At 35.7% G+C, this 15,746-nt stretch overlaps 1 protein-coding gene across 26 annotated transcripts in view; it reads left to right on the forward strand.

Annotated features, from left to right (window-relative positions):
* Window positions 1-15,746, forward strand: part of MAP2 (microtubule associated protein 2) — a 285,416-nt gene that overhangs the window by 65,084 nt on the left and 204,586 nt on the right. For all 26 annotated transcript variants that reach the window (XM_030325899.2, XM_030325900.2, XM_030325882.1 and 23 more), the window contains exon 2: window positions 4,491-4,540. The gene's annotated coding sequence lies outside the window, so the exon portion shown is untranslated. The remainder of the gene's footprint in view (window positions 1-4,490; window positions 4,541-15,746) is intronic.

The raw sequence follows: 15,746 nt of genomic DNA on the forward strand, positions 1-15,746 counted from the left end.
AATATTAAACAAGGCTATTAAAAAAATACCCCACAGAACTGTTCTATATTTTAAAAACTAAAGATTATAAACAATTAAAAAGCACTTTGATTAATTTTTTTAACAGAATTGATTTTTAATTTGTCTTGCAACTGCAGTCTTTCCTACGTTTGTATCTGTAAATTGATGCTCAAGCAGTAACTTTTCTAGTAATCAACAACAGTTTCTGTAAACTGAGATTCATGTGTAACTCTAAGGGAAAAGCACAGCAAGTGTGAAAGGTGGGTTTTCAATTCACAACGGACCTGGGTAATCTAATAGTTAAAATATGTCTGCTGTTTTCCATTTTTATTTCTTGTGAGGTATAAACAAGCAAACTTCAGCTTGATACAGAGTTTATAATCTGATTTCATCATTACAATATGATTTATAAAATGTAGGCAGGAGATCATTTCTTATTGGAAAAGAGAGGGGGGGAACAAGCTGTAGCAGTTAACTCTCAAGATTATTTTCTGACATTTCCCCTACCTTTTTGTTGTGGAGCAAGAGGATGGAGAAGTGGTGCTTTTATATGCTGATAAGTTAAGCTGCCTGGAAGCAGATGCAGAATCCTATTGAAAAGAATTTCATTTGAGTTCTGCTTAGGGCATTGTTTAGTGCAATACTACACTGAGTCTTGACCTGTGTGTTTGAAATGGCAGATGTTCACAGTGAAGGCTGAGCCTTAGGGCAACATAAATCTTCACTATTCTGTGCCTATTTGCTCAATAACTGGGTTGAATGAAAGAAAAAAAAAAACGGTCTAGAGACTTGTTATTTAGAAAGCAGCTGCTCTTGCTTGGCACTGCAAATGGAAGAGCCCCCTTAAGATAAGAAAAGCAAGCGAACAAACAAAAATCCTAAGAGCCCAAGTGAACATAAGTCCACCAGGTCGAGACTGTCCACCCCTTCTTCCTCAGAACTTTGTCTCCATTAAATATTTTTTTTTTAATTTTTTTTTCCAACGTTTATTTATTTTTGGGACAGAGAGAGACAGAGCATGAACGGGGGAGGGGCAGAGAGAGAGGGAGACACAGAATCGGAAACAGGCTCCAGGCTCTGAGCCATCAGCCCAGAGCCCGACGCGGGGCTCGAACTCACGGACCGCGAGATCGTGACCTGGCTGAAGTCGGACGCTTAACCGACTGCGCCACCCAGGTGCCCCTCCATTAAATATTTTTGATGCAAGTCAGGTGGGACAGGATGAAATTTTTTTTTCTTATTTCTGCCCAAAGGGGAATTTTCAACTATTGAAATTTGGCAAAGCATCAGAAAAGCACAACACCAAGCACCCTCATTCATTTGACAAATATTTATTTACATTCTCCTGGGTGCTAAACACTGTGCTAAGCCAAAGGGTTCAAATATAAGATTTGCATAGCTAAAATAGCATTATTATTATTATTATTATTATTAATTATTATTATTATTGTTATTTTATTTATTTATTTATTTTTTTGAGAGAGAGCATGAGAGCATGAGTGGGGGAGAAGGACACAGGGAGCAAGAGAGAGAAAATTAAGCGGACTCCACGCTCAGCATGGAGCCTGACCTGGGGCTTGATCCAATGACTTTGGGACCTGAGCCGAAATCAAGAGCCACCCAGGCACCCCAGAATTAATATTTTAAATAAAGTTTGTATTTGACTTATGCTATATTGAAAAGAAAATAAACTAGAATTTTTTGGAGGCAGGGCTGGGTTGGGGTGGGGAGGTAGTGGCCGTGGCAAGTTAGAATTTCTCCCCATGTATGGAATACATAAATAGCCAGGTTCATATTCCATAAAGCCTGACTTCTGAAAAGCTCTATAAATATCATTCTGTTTTTACTATGAAAACATATATGTAGAAAGGATAAAATCCAACTTATTTAAAAGAATATTAAAGATATCAGGATCTTGATCTAGTATGTTAAAGAAGTCTTAGCAAGCAGTAGCTATGGCCAAATCGTACATTGAGGCTTAGGACAGCACACAAATGAATGTGCAGATCTATGTAGTCTCTCTTGGCTCCAGACAACGAGGGAGCCACATTTTCTTAGGGAATGACGGCTGGTAATCAACATGGTGAGAATGTACATGTATGCAGTGTGCCCACTACTTGTTCTTTGTCGTTCATTTCTGGTATTCATGTGTACTATTTTAGCTTCCTCTTTCACACACAGTAGGACACTCACACATGCACGTGTACATATATAGCACACACAGCCACACATACAAAGTCGCTCTGTGTTCGTTGAACCACTGACCTTCCTGCTCTCCCAGTATTTTTCTTCTTATTTTAGGAAAATTTTCCTTCCTCTCTTTTTCCTTTTCTCTCCTTTACTAGTCTTTTTTTCTTGGTTTAATCCCTCCCACTTTCTTTTTTATTTAAATTTGTGGGGCAAAAAAGAAACAAAACAAAACAAAACTAGGCTTAATGGAGAGTGTCCCAGACTTTCTCTGTGGCATTCTGGGTATCTCAGTAATTTTTTTCATGGCACCCCATAGGCCAAAAGAAATGCTTCACAGTTCTGTTTCATTAGCATAAGTATGTATGTCCTAACAACTGAATGGCTTTTTGGAAAAAAAAATACACAAACATTGAAAGAAAAGTCTTTTTACTTCATACTTAGAAACCCACAGTTACTTACCAATGGTATGTGTGTGTGTGGCTGCTGGGTACAGCCCAGCCCTCCAAGCTGGGAGTCTGATTGGATGTTGTCATCCTCATTTCTTATTTCACGTTGGTTTTCATGCCGTATTTGCTTTTATGTTACAAACGTTATCAAAATCCAACTTTGCAAAGTTATCGTATCATTGAAACACACATTGCAAAATCTAAAATTGAAACTGTGGCTTACTTCTGGGGCGCCTGGGTGGCTCAGTCGGTTGAGCGTCCGACTTCAGCTCAGGTCACGATCTCAGGGTTTGTGAGTTCGAGCCCCGCATCAGGCTCTGGGCTGATGGCTCAGAGCCTGGAGCCTGCTTCCGATTCTGTGTCTCCCTCTCTCTCTGCCCCTCCCCCGTTCATGCTCTGTCTCTCTCTGTCTCAAAAATAAATAAACATTAAAAAAAAAAAAAAAAAAAGAAACTGTGGCTTACTTCAAGTTAGTTGTTTGTGTTGTGCCTGATGGATGTTGCTGTGTTTTTCATTTATTGAATGTATTTATCAGTCTCTGAATTTACACTGGTGCCCTGGGGTACTGTGACACACAGCCTGGGAATTGGTGGCTTTATAGAAAAATAATAATATTGGTATCAAAGTAAGATAAAGGCAGGTGTTTGAAATGGGAGTAGACATATTAAAGGCATTAATCTTGAAAGTCCCTCAAAATGCCCCCAAATCCTATCGTTTAATCTTCACAAATTTATCCACCTGTTAATTCATTCTTGCAAAATAAAGTTCACTTTTTTTTTAAGCACCTACCCTTGAGATTAAAAATCAGGAATTTCATGTCCAATCATACTTTTTTGGTTTATTAGTATTTCTTTTATATTATCTTTTAATAAAAACTATATACTTAAGGTGGATAACGTGATGCTTGGATATACATAGTGAAATGATTACTTGTAGGCAAGCTAATTAACGGAACTCCCTAGAGTATATGAATATTACTTTAGACTATCTTTTCATTAAATAATTACCATTTAAGGTTAATTTTACTTTTGGATTTAACCTAGGAGTCTAATAATGACCATTTGTAACAATATCTTGGGGAACAAATTCTAACTTCTAACCAGTTAACTCACAAATATACTTCTCACTTGTTTTTTGTTTTTAATTGGAGATTTAGCAGTAGACACTCCCTGCAGCAAGTCAACAATTATGCTCTATGTCATTTTAGTTATTATCTTTACTAACTTTCCAAAAGATAGGCTGACTTTTGGCACGGAAGTTTTGGGTTTGCTTTTGTCCTTGGTGTATCTTCTTTGGTACTTCCATTTGATGGTGTGCTTCTCAGCATAATTCAGTGGCAGGACTAAAGTGTAAGACAGGAGTGGGAAGATGGATATTTTGCCCCTGGAATTGCCTTATTTGGCTTCTGTTGCTTTTTAACAGATTGTTGATACTGGACTAAAAATCTGCAGACTGTTAAACCAGATTAAGGATCCAAATGCAGTCGTTTTATTATTTTCAATTAAACATCTTTCATGAGAAATGGTAGTCTATGAGTACAGAATTGGTTAAAAAATTGAGGGGAGGTTGATGTTTTAGAACATAAGCACAAGCATTGTTCTGCTTTATGTAAAAACCGCTGAACATAAAAATAGGGCCTAATTTGGGCATATAATACATCCTGTTAAACAAGATCCAGAAAATAAAGTTTTATAACTACATAACCCTCCTTATTATAAACGTATGTGTTGTCAGCCAGTACATTTTATGGTCAAGGAACCAAATAACTTGACTTCATCTTCTTTCTTAGTAAAATAAAAGATTGAATCATTCAGTTGATTTAATTTACAGGATGTTTTTCTGTTTATCTTTCAGATTTTATTGATCTGATCCAAGGTATCTTGTGACTGCTGGCTGGAATTAAGGTTGGTGATGTGTTTATATCGATTATGAATAAGCTGTGAAATAAAATAGAGGCATCTTGGGCCTTTGGACAGCTGGGTCAAACAACTCTTGCAGAGCGTGGTGTTGAAAGCCGAAACTTCGTGAGAAATGGATGATTTCAGACTTGGGGCACTTAACACACATGTTTTCCTCAGCAGCATTTGTTTTCATAGTTAGTATAATTTATTTCATTATCAAGTGTTGTTTCATTTATTTTACCTGTCTTACTAGCTGAATTTTGATCAAATAAATAAGATCCAATTCTAATTTATTCATTTAATAAATACATATGTCAGAAGAATGACTTCTTTGTAAGGCTGGCTAACATTTTAAAGAACGGTCAGCTTCCTGAATTTGCAGGGAAACACTTGAGACCCACAGTTTGGTGTCCACACTTCCTGAGATGGGTGGAGTTGAGACATTGCTTATCAGCTGCAAATTTCGATTAATTGGCAAAAATGTTAAGATGCCATTCCTTTTGTTCTATTTTCTTGTTAATTGGTTTTATGGGAGACTCAAAACTAGCTTAACTGGGTTTAGAGTAGTAACAGAATCTTGAAGTTTGCTCACATCAGTAAGCTTGGAATTTTACTTATCCTTTCTATTTTCTTCTCTAGAATATGTATTCAGATTTTAAAACAAAGGAAAAAACCAGTCACTGTATGAAACGAGGGCTTTTGTTGCTCATATAACAGCAAAATGCCAGGTGTTGCTAAATTTTTTGTGTAGGGCTTTGATTAATAATTAACAAAGAAAAACATTGGCTTTTCATTTATGCTTACATTAATCACGAATTTAGCCTTCAAAGCCCGCATTTACCCTTCAAATTGCAGTGTCTAGCACATGGCAGGCACACAGTAAATATGTACCTTTTCTGCCTTCAATTCTGACCTCACTCTTCTACCCCCTACACACACACACACACACACACACACACCACTGACTGTTGTTTCTCTTTTTCATGTACAAACTATGCTTTCCTATCTTTGAAATATGTATGGATTATAGTAAAAAGACTATGTTGGAATCATGCCTACTGATAATTGGAAACAATAAGAAAAAAAGTAAAATGTTTACACAAGGATAGTTGAAAATCTTTATTTGTATCCTGTATTATTTTATCATGTGTATTCATATAGTTTGGAGTTGAGTTTATTGAAGATACTTAGCTTGGCTTCCTTTCACATCTACTCCTCAGTACATTCTATGTAAACTTGCACACATTTAAACATGAAATTTCTTGTAAGACTTTTTGAACTTCTGGCTACTCCTCTTTTTCCTGCCAGTCCGTATCCATCTGCCAAGCAGAAATTACAAGTAGATGAGATTTTTGGCAAAGTGTAAACCTTTGAATTAGGAATATTTTCATATATAGGGTTAACTTTGAACTGTTACTTTTTCATTTTAATTAAAAGTAAATCATACTTTGCCCCTCGTCCTTCTTGGGTTGTGTTTTATGGTTGGTATGATTGACATGGCAACTTGAAATCTTATCTCCTTTCGGCCACTTTTCAGAAAGAAGAAAAAAAATAAAAAGAAACATGTAAAAGAAAAGAAGTAAAAAATTTTGTTAAAAAAAAAAAAACGTTAAGAGTAATACACAGAAACTTTTCTTGATCTGAGCCACTACCCATCTTCCATATGGAGAGTTGCTTTTGTGGAAGGGTGAACATAATTTAAGTGTGTTCAGTCTAACTGAGATAAGTCAGAGTGACTTACATATTCCAAAATAAAGGTATCAATTAAAATATATAAAATGTGTGTAGAAATGGAAACGTGTTTAATCCTCTCATTGCTAGGTGTCTTCCCACATGTATATGTGTGGTTTAGCATAATTGGTATTGTTTTTCTTTTCAGCTGAGAACGAAAAGAGTTAAATTTGTTAGTTATCTAAATCATACTTTGGAAACGTAGCTAGATATAGCAGGGCTTTTCAAAAATGTATTAATTCACCAGAAACAGCCAGACTCTCAACATAAAATAAGATAATATAATGAAAATGACCATTCTTTTCAAAACTAGAGCTAAGTCTTTTGCTTCCGGAAAAAAGTCTTCCTCATAGAAAAGCTCCTTCTTAATATTAGCTGAGCAAAATAACTAGTGACACTGGATAAAAGCAAGATACAGATGTGGTATACAAAAGGGGGTGCCAGAAATGTTCTTGCACTTCTGCACAGCAAAGGAAACATCAACAAAATAAAAAAGCACCCTACTGAATAGTAGAAAATATTTGCAAACATCTATCTGATAAGGTATTCGCGATATATCAATAACTCATACAACTCAATAGCAAAAACACAATCTGATTAAAAAATGGATAGATGACTAAATAAGACATTTTCCTGAAGAAGACATACCAATAGCCACTGGACACATGAAAAGATGGTCAACATTACTAATCATCAGGGAAATGCAAATCGAAACCACAATCAGATGCCACCTTACACCTGTTAGAATGGCCAGGATCAAAAAGATAAAGAATAACAGGTGTTGGCAAGGCTGTCGAGAAGAAGAAACCTTTGTGCATTGTTGGTGGGAATGTAAATGGGTACAGCTACTATGAAAATCAGTATGGAGGTTCCTCAAAAATCTAAAAATAGAACAACCATATAATCCAGCAATTTCACTTTTGAAATGAAAACACTAACTCAAAAAGATATGCACCCTCATGTTCATTGCAGCATTATGTATAATAGCCAAGGTATGGAAACAATCTGTGTCCATTGATGGATGAATAAAGAAGATGTGGTGTGTGTGTGTGTGTGTGTGTGTGTGTAAAATGGACTTACTTAGACATAGGAAATAATGAAATCTGCCCATTTGTGACATCATGGATGAATCTTGAGGGCATTATGCTAAATGAAGTAAGTCAGACAAAGAAAGACAAATACTATATGATGTCACTTATATGTGAAATCTTAAAAAAAAAAAAAGTTGAAAACAACCTAAGTTCATAGATACAGAGAACAGATTGGTGGCTGCCAGAGGCAAGGGCATGGGGGCGTTGGCAAAATGGGTGATGGGAGTCAAAAGGTACCAACTTTCTGTATTAAAATGAATAAGTCATGGGGATGTAATATATATCATGGTAACTGTAGTTAATAATTCTGTACTACCTATTTGAAAGTTGCTGAGAAAATAGATCTTAAAAGTTCTCATCAGAACAAAATACAATTTTATAACTATGTGTGGTGACAGATTTAACACAGCTTATCGTGGTGATCATTTTGCAATATATACAAATATCGAATCATGTTATATACTGAAAGTAATGTAATGTTATATGTTAGTTATACCTCAATAAAATTTTTAAAAGAGAAATGTCTTTGTAAAATTTCATCAATTCTAAGATGTCCATTTCTTTCACATAAAACTATGTAAAATTAAAAAAGAATGCCATAGTTGGCAAATATTTTTTTCTTTTATCCTAGCAAATGGAAGTATGTCTTACAATAGATTGTATCTTAGATTCTATGAAATACAGTATTACTAAATTTAGATTGGCAAAAAATTTAAATTCCCTAAAGTTATTACAAATGGGAACCAGAATGATGTCCAGAAACTAGAAAGTCAGACTTGTTACTGATTCTTAAAACATTTTGCACCACCATTTTATCTTTAAAAGAATGTGTATAAATGTGTATCTACTTTTCCGATTCATTTTTTCTCTTCATTATTTATACTGCTACTAATATTTCGGTATATTTCCCTCCATTTTTTATCTTGCTTTGTTTTCACAAAATTGAAGTTAAACTTTGTATCCTGTAACTTCTGGTTACTTGAAAATGTGATTTTAGTGACTGCATGGTTTTATCCTATAGATATTCTATATTTTTTTTCACTATTTTACTTATTGTTGGACACTCAGATGATTTCTTTTTTTTTTTTTTTTTAAACGTTTATTTATTTTTGGGACAGAGAGAGACAGAACATGAACGGGGGAGGGGCAGAGAGAGAGGGAGACACAGAATCGGAAACAGGCTCCAGGCTCTGAGCCATCAGCCCAGAGCCTGATGCGGGGCTCGAACTCACGGACCGCGAGATCATGACCTGGCTGAAGTCGGACGTTTAACTGACTGCGCCACCCAGGCGCCCCAAGATGATTTCTAATATCTCACCATTTCAACTTGGACGTGGTCCTTCCTCCTAATTCTAGTCTATACCTCTGCCTTGAATTCTGATGCTTTCTATTATGTTTCTATACTACTAGGCTGCTTGCCATCAAGTTCTTTGCTTTCATTATTTTATCTCTAAAACGGGAACAAAAATAACTTATACTTCAATTAAAATATTAAATGTGGTAATGTATAATTATGAGTAAAAAAAAGGGAGGGTTCCAAATCACTTTTAAAACCTCTATCAAAGGTCTTTTTTTCCTCTAGGTTTTGCGTAAGGAATACATTCTGGTGCTTCTCTTAAGGCAGGCAATAAAACTAATGAAGATCTTTAAATTGACATTAATTTTAAAAATAAAATATAAATATTCTAAAATAAAGTGTAAAAATGAAGGAAGCCAGAAGTTTTATACACATATATGACAAACTAAGCTGCATATTGCACAACTGAATGGACTTTCACTGAAGAAAACCAGTGTAGAATGGGGCACCTCGGTGGCTCGGTCGGTTGGGCGTCTGACTTTGACTCAGGTTTTGATTTCATGGGTCATGGGTTTGAGCCCTGTGTCCGGCTTTGTGCTGACAGCTCAGAGCCTGGAACCTGCTTCAGATTCTGTCTCCCTCTTTCTGCCCCTCCTCCACTCATATTCTGTCTCTCTGTCTCTCTCCCTCTCAAATAAACATTAAAAAAATTGAAAACAAGCAAACAAACAAAAAAAGAAAACCAATGTAGAAAATGAGAATAATATAATCAGGAGTGGGGAGAGAGGATACACTTATGTCTTCTGAATAAGCTTTGTGCTTTGAGCTTTCCAGGGTCAAGACCAACAAGTCTTTGACCAGCTATGTAGTCTTCAGTATCACGTGAGGGAGAAACTCTATTTCGCCTCTAAATTGTTTCATGTTGCTTCACACATACCTCACAGTGTTTGTTCATACCTCGATATGTTATGATTAGTTCCGGATATTTCTTATCTCTCCTAGTAACTCATAGCAACTGGGGTCTTTGCCATTTTGTCTCATGCTCTGGTCAGGCCTTGTAGGAGTGAACATCCAGGAATTGCTTATTGTATGAATTCTGAAGATTAGAAGCAAGCCACAATGAACAATTTTGCTGTGTGTCTATAAGCGAAATACACAGTTAAACATATATATGGATCTGCGTATATATACATCCTAATAATTATTTTTTTAAGTTTATTTATTTATTTTAAGAGAGGCAGAGACGGCACAAGTTGGAGAGGAGCAGAGAGAGAGAAAGGGAGAGAGAGAATCTCAAGCAGCCTCTGCTGTCAGCACAGAGTCTGATGCGGGGCTCGAACACACGAACTCGTGAGATCATGACCTGAGCCCAAACCGAGAGTTGGACACTTAACCGACTGAGCCACCTAGGCGCCCCAGTCCTAATAATTATTAATCACCGTATTTTCTCCCCTGGTGATGGAAAAATTTGAACAAAAAAGCAGGGACTTTTATTTGAACAATAAATCACCCAAAAAACATTTGAAGCAGTAACAATCATTAGGTTTAATATGTGGAATTTAAAAAAGTAAAGGTGATTGTTTTGTCATTCTGTTTTATCCCTACATTTAGCATAATATAATAGTATAAATATACTAATGGATGAAAACTTACCCAGAATTCTAATCATTGGATTAACATGTGACAAAGTGACTCTGAGATTCCAGGAAAATTTGCAGAATGCCTAATTATTTGATTGCCACTTTAAGGAAAGATCCAAAGCTACTAGAATCACATGTCAAACTGGAAAGACCAGTTGGTTCTAGGGAGAATTTGCTTTCTCTGGTGCAGCTTTCTGAAATCTGAAGCATCGTAAATCCTTATTTTCTCCTTTTTATAAAAGGTAATCCTTTCCCATTACGAACATTGAAATCAAGAAATAAGCTTGTGACATGATTTGGAATGGGAGAGGTGGGGGCAGGTGAAAGTGGGGGTGACAGGTGTAGGAGAGGAAAAGTTTTCTCTTCTTTCCTTCCAGGTGCTTTGGCTACCCTAATAATTAAATTGACATAGGACATACTAACATAGGGGATAAACAAATTTAATTTTGTATGAGAGCTCATAAAAATATGAGACTCAAAGAAGCGACCAAAACTGGCAGCTTTCGTACCTTTTAGACAAAGAAACGATAAATTTGTGAAACATTGACATGATAAAGAAGTTTGGGCTCAGGGGTAGTAAATTAGTGAGGAAGTAACAAGGTTTGTTCATTCAGCCTTCTGGACTCTGAATTCCCTCTCTCTGGTGATAAGGATGTCTCTTTACCTCCTCATACAGGGAGGATACCTTTCATAAGGGAGATTTATTTCCTGCTTTCGGGAGGACAAAAGAGGATCAGGGTGTCTTTCTTGCACTGGCTATTCCTTAAATAAATTTTATTTAAAATAATCAATATGCCAAGTGACATACTTTGGGGTAGCCTGCCCAGAACCTAATCAGAGACAAACTTGCTATCACCTCTCAATCTCCTCATATGATCTAGGGAAATAACCTCAGGAAGATGTATTACCAGAATTGCTCCTTTATTTTGAGAGAGTCTTGACATACTGAAGAAACAGGCTTGTTGTTGCCACAGAGGACAAATAGGATAAAGCAACTCACTGGAAATATATCAAGTAACTACTAATGAGTCTATTTTTTCTTTGTCAAAAAAAAAAAAAAAATTCTAGCTGAGTCTTTTTTTCTTAACTAAATGTTTATGGTATCAAATGGCTACAAAAGACAGTCCTTTGGCTATATTTTCAAATAAATCCCTTGCTTCTGAAAACAAACTTGTGGGTTTAATTCACTGACCAGCTAATTTTTATTTTTTTCCTCAATTCATGTGAAAGAAAGAATGCTGTTCCAAAGAGTAGCTCTGCTGATCTTTTTGCAGATTATTTATATCATTAAAGAATACCATGAATTTAATTTGGGCCTATATCTTATTAGGGAAGTTTGAAGGATTTAAAAACAAGAAGTACTTTCTTCTTATGTAAGGAGCCCATTCATTTAGAAATGCTTTATTTCTTTCACAGCCTACTTACTGCAAGGTAATAACTTTATATTATTGAAAGGGGATATGCTTTCTTCTTCCTCAGCTTCTATAAACCCACGTGATGTTATTAAGTTTCATTAGTTATTCATCTACCAATAGAAAATCATCAGTTGCATAGCAGAAAAAGGAATGTAACATATATAGATGTTAGATAGATACATAGATATGCCTACTGGTGTTGGATAGTTTTGGCAATAAACAATACAAGGGCTTTGCTTTGGGGCATACTTGATGGGCCATTCTTGTTAAAGAAGGTAAAATTATCTGCCTTTTCTGAACAAACTCCCTACAGTTATTTGGCAATATAAAAATGTTAGTTGAAAAACCAAGTAGACTTGGTTTCATTCCATATTATTCAATGTCCCGTGACCATTAGCTTATGTTTTTTTCAGTCTTTGCTTTGTTTACTTTTCTTGCCACTATTTTAATCTAATTAGTAAAGAGCTGAATAAAAACAAAACAGTACATTATACACATGCTTCTATGTCTATATTTATATATCCATCCATGTCTCTCTTTCAGCCCCCCTTTCTGTCTTTTGTAAAAGTTATATGTCTTTCAAATAAAGTTTATAGTTCAAAAGTAGGGCAAGCATATTTATATTCTAACTTTTAGAATATGAATAGATATTTAAAACTTTAGGTACTATCATCCTCATTTTATGAGTAGAGAAACTTAGTCACAAAACCAGACAATTTTTTTTTTTCCAACATTTTTATTTATTTTTGGGACAGAGAGAGACAGAGCATGAACGGGGGAGGGGCAGAGAGAGAGGGAGACACAGAATCGGAAACAGGCTCCAGGCTCCGAGCCATCAGCCCAGAGCCCGACGCGGGGCTTGAACTCACGGACGGCGAGATCGTGACCTGGCTGAAGTCGGACGCTTAACCGACTGCGCCACCCAGGCGCCCCAAAACCAGACAATTTTTATTAACGACTGATTCTGTGTAAAATGTAATAGTTCTTAAAAATATAGAGGTGTTTTGGGGGATAAAATAAGTATAAAAATGGGTTAGTAAACAGAATGTTTAATTTGATAGGCAACTTTATAGATGCAAACACTTTCAAATTCCACTTGACTTTCCATTATCTTTCAGGGACTGAGAGATGTAATACAGATGATTTGGCAATAATATCACAGGGAGAGGACCTTTGTACTCAGTTCCTTTGGGATTTTCTTCCTGTTTTAAATAACTGGAAATTAGGATATACATTTTTCACTATTAGTAGTATATTTGAGGCATGCACAAGCAGCTATGTAGGCTAGGTGAAATCAATGACCAAAGAGAAATTTATTTCTGTTTTCAAGCCAGGCTATTACATGTAGGTATTTAAGTGTAGTGTGATCACCTTTTCTTATATTTCACACAAGTATTACACAACATAAACAAATGCATGTTACATATTTTTAAAAAACATTTTTCTTTTAATGTTTATTTTATTTTTGAGAGAGAGAGACAGAGCATGAGCATGGGAGGGGCAGAATCTGAAGCAGGCTCCAGGCTCTGAGCTGTCAGCACAGAGCCCGACGCGGGGCTCAAACTCATGAACCGCGAGATCATGACCTGAGCCGAAGTCGGATGCTTAACCGACTGAGCCACCCAGGTGCCCCTATGGTACATATTAATAATTACTTAAATGACCTTAAAATATCTCATGATACTTGAGTGATTGTGCATCAACTATAAACATAAATTCCCCAGAGAAGTTACCTAAGTAATTTTTATTTCCCTTATCAAATATCATTCTGCCTTTTCCACTGTACCTGGAATTGTATTCTCTTTTTACATTGCAGAGACTGAAGCAATGTTTGTTAATTTTATTATTTTCCTGTATTTAGTTTCTCTTTGGATTAAATGTAGTATCTTTTCCACTTCTATGTCATGGTTTGCTCAGTGATATTTTTCCCAGGTTATTATTTATCCCATGAAGTCCACACAGATTTTGTTCTTGATACTTATTTGTTTATTTCATCATTTTGATTTTGCCATATATGGTGTCCAACTCAGCCTATCAAACAATGTAGCGCATTATTGGATGCAGGAGTCATTAGCTAAGGTGGCCCCACATGGAGGTACATCACTTCATACGGTGAAATGATCATGAGGGGTGGGGGAAGCAAGAAATATGCCCAACGAGGAGAATAGTTTATGTAAAAAAAAAAAAATCCTAGTCACAGATAAATGTCTGATAGCCAAATGGAAATTTTTAAAAAGGAAAGAGGCAGGGAGTGGGGAGGGGAGTAAGATAGCCCAGATGTGAACTCTTTGTGCCTGTGGGGAATCAAATTATTTTTTTCAGTCTCATTGTTTCATGGAAATTTACAGATGAAAGGATTTCTAAATCATGAGTTGTTACCTGTACTCTCATATTAAAGTCTTTGCATATATGAAATAGCCTACATGAGAAAGTATAGTTCCAGTGAAACAGAACAGTTATTAATAAGTCAAGTATTGAGAATACACTTGCAATTTATTTGAGTGCTGGGTTCTGTGGATGCTTTAGAAGTATTAAAAATGATTCATTTTTTCTCTAATAGCTTGTGGTCAAGTTAAGGAAAGGGAAAACTAAAGCATGTAAATAGTAACTAATACATGTGATACAATCAAATCCTAAGTACAGACATAACCTTCTAGGGAGATCTAGAGAAGATATAATTCACTGTAATTTACAGAGACCTACCTCATTTTAAAAAGAACTTAAGTTGGGTTTAAAGGTGAATAGAATTTAGGCAAAATAGGAAGTGAGAGGTCGAGAAAGAAGGGCATTTCTTGAAAGGGGTCTATGGAAGCCAAGGCACAGAGAAAGTACCAAAGACTGAGAAGTTAGGAAACCTGAAACAGAAGGTGCAAGACGGTTTTACTTTGGACCTGATTCTACCTCTTCCCTCTCCTCTTCTCAGTCTTCCCTTTCTTGTTTTTTCTTTCCACAAATATTTGTTGAACTATGTCAGATGACAATAACAATACAATTTAGTAACAAATCTTATGTCCTCTGTTCAAGGAAAGACAAGGAGCACAGTGGAACACAAGCAGTGGAATGGTTTTCTGGGGACTTTGGTTGGTTAACCGTGAGTTTTATAGAGCATTAGAAGAGGCAATGCAGAAACAGGGCCTGATTGGCTAGGAGGTTGAGGATTTCTTTCTAAGCAGGTTCTATTATCTAGGGAAAGGTAACCTAGCTAAAGCTGGGTTGGATGATTGTGACTGGTATATGATAGGATTCCTGGACAGTTATTTCCCAAAAGTGCAGTCTGACTTAAGTTTAGATTTGTCACCTGGGCTGTGCCACTGGGGTGGGTAGCCTCCATTTTGTTGATCCACATATCCTTTGTCAACTTTAATGTGTATCTGTTTTTTTCACTCTAAGCAGGAATTCAATTCATTAGATCTTTCATACTCTTTTGGTGCACAAAGAATAATTACATACAGAAATACTAATGTGAATGTCTGTTCCAAGAGCTTCCATTAAGAAAGTTACATTTGTGTGTTAGATTTTATGAAAAAAAACAAAACCAAAAAAAAAAAAACACAGTATCTCAACATAAGGGAACTAATGCTCCAGCTGACATTCGTGCTATCAGGTTTTATTTAATTTTGATATCAATGTCGCCAAACTTGTTTATAATTAAAGGTAAATGAAGTACTAAATTTAAGTACTATAATCAAATGATAATTATTTTGGGTATATAATTATAATTAAATTTATAATTCAATAATGTTTATAATTAAAGGTAAATGAAGTACTAAATTGAAGTACTATAATCAAATTTCACATGAGAAATTTGGAATTTCACCATTTAAATTATTTGTTAAATTATCTAAAAGGGCTCCACTAAAGGGAGAAGGGTTAATTGGAATTGAAATTATTGGGGAAATATAATTAAAAACAAACTTCTTCCAACTCAGAAATCTTCTCCACAAAGGTAGTAGAGGAAAAACAAAAACAAAAACAAAAACACACAAAAAAACAAAACACCACCTTTTGTTCAATAAACATTAAATGAGAATGTGA

This window comes from Lynx canadensis, chromosome C1 (genome assembly GCF_007474595.2).
Source record: "Lynx canadensis isolate LIC74 chromosome C1, mLynCan4.pri.v2, whole genome shotgun sequence".
NCBI classification, from domain to species: Eukaryota; Metazoa; Chordata; class Mammalia; order Carnivora; family Felidae; genus Lynx; species Lynx canadensis.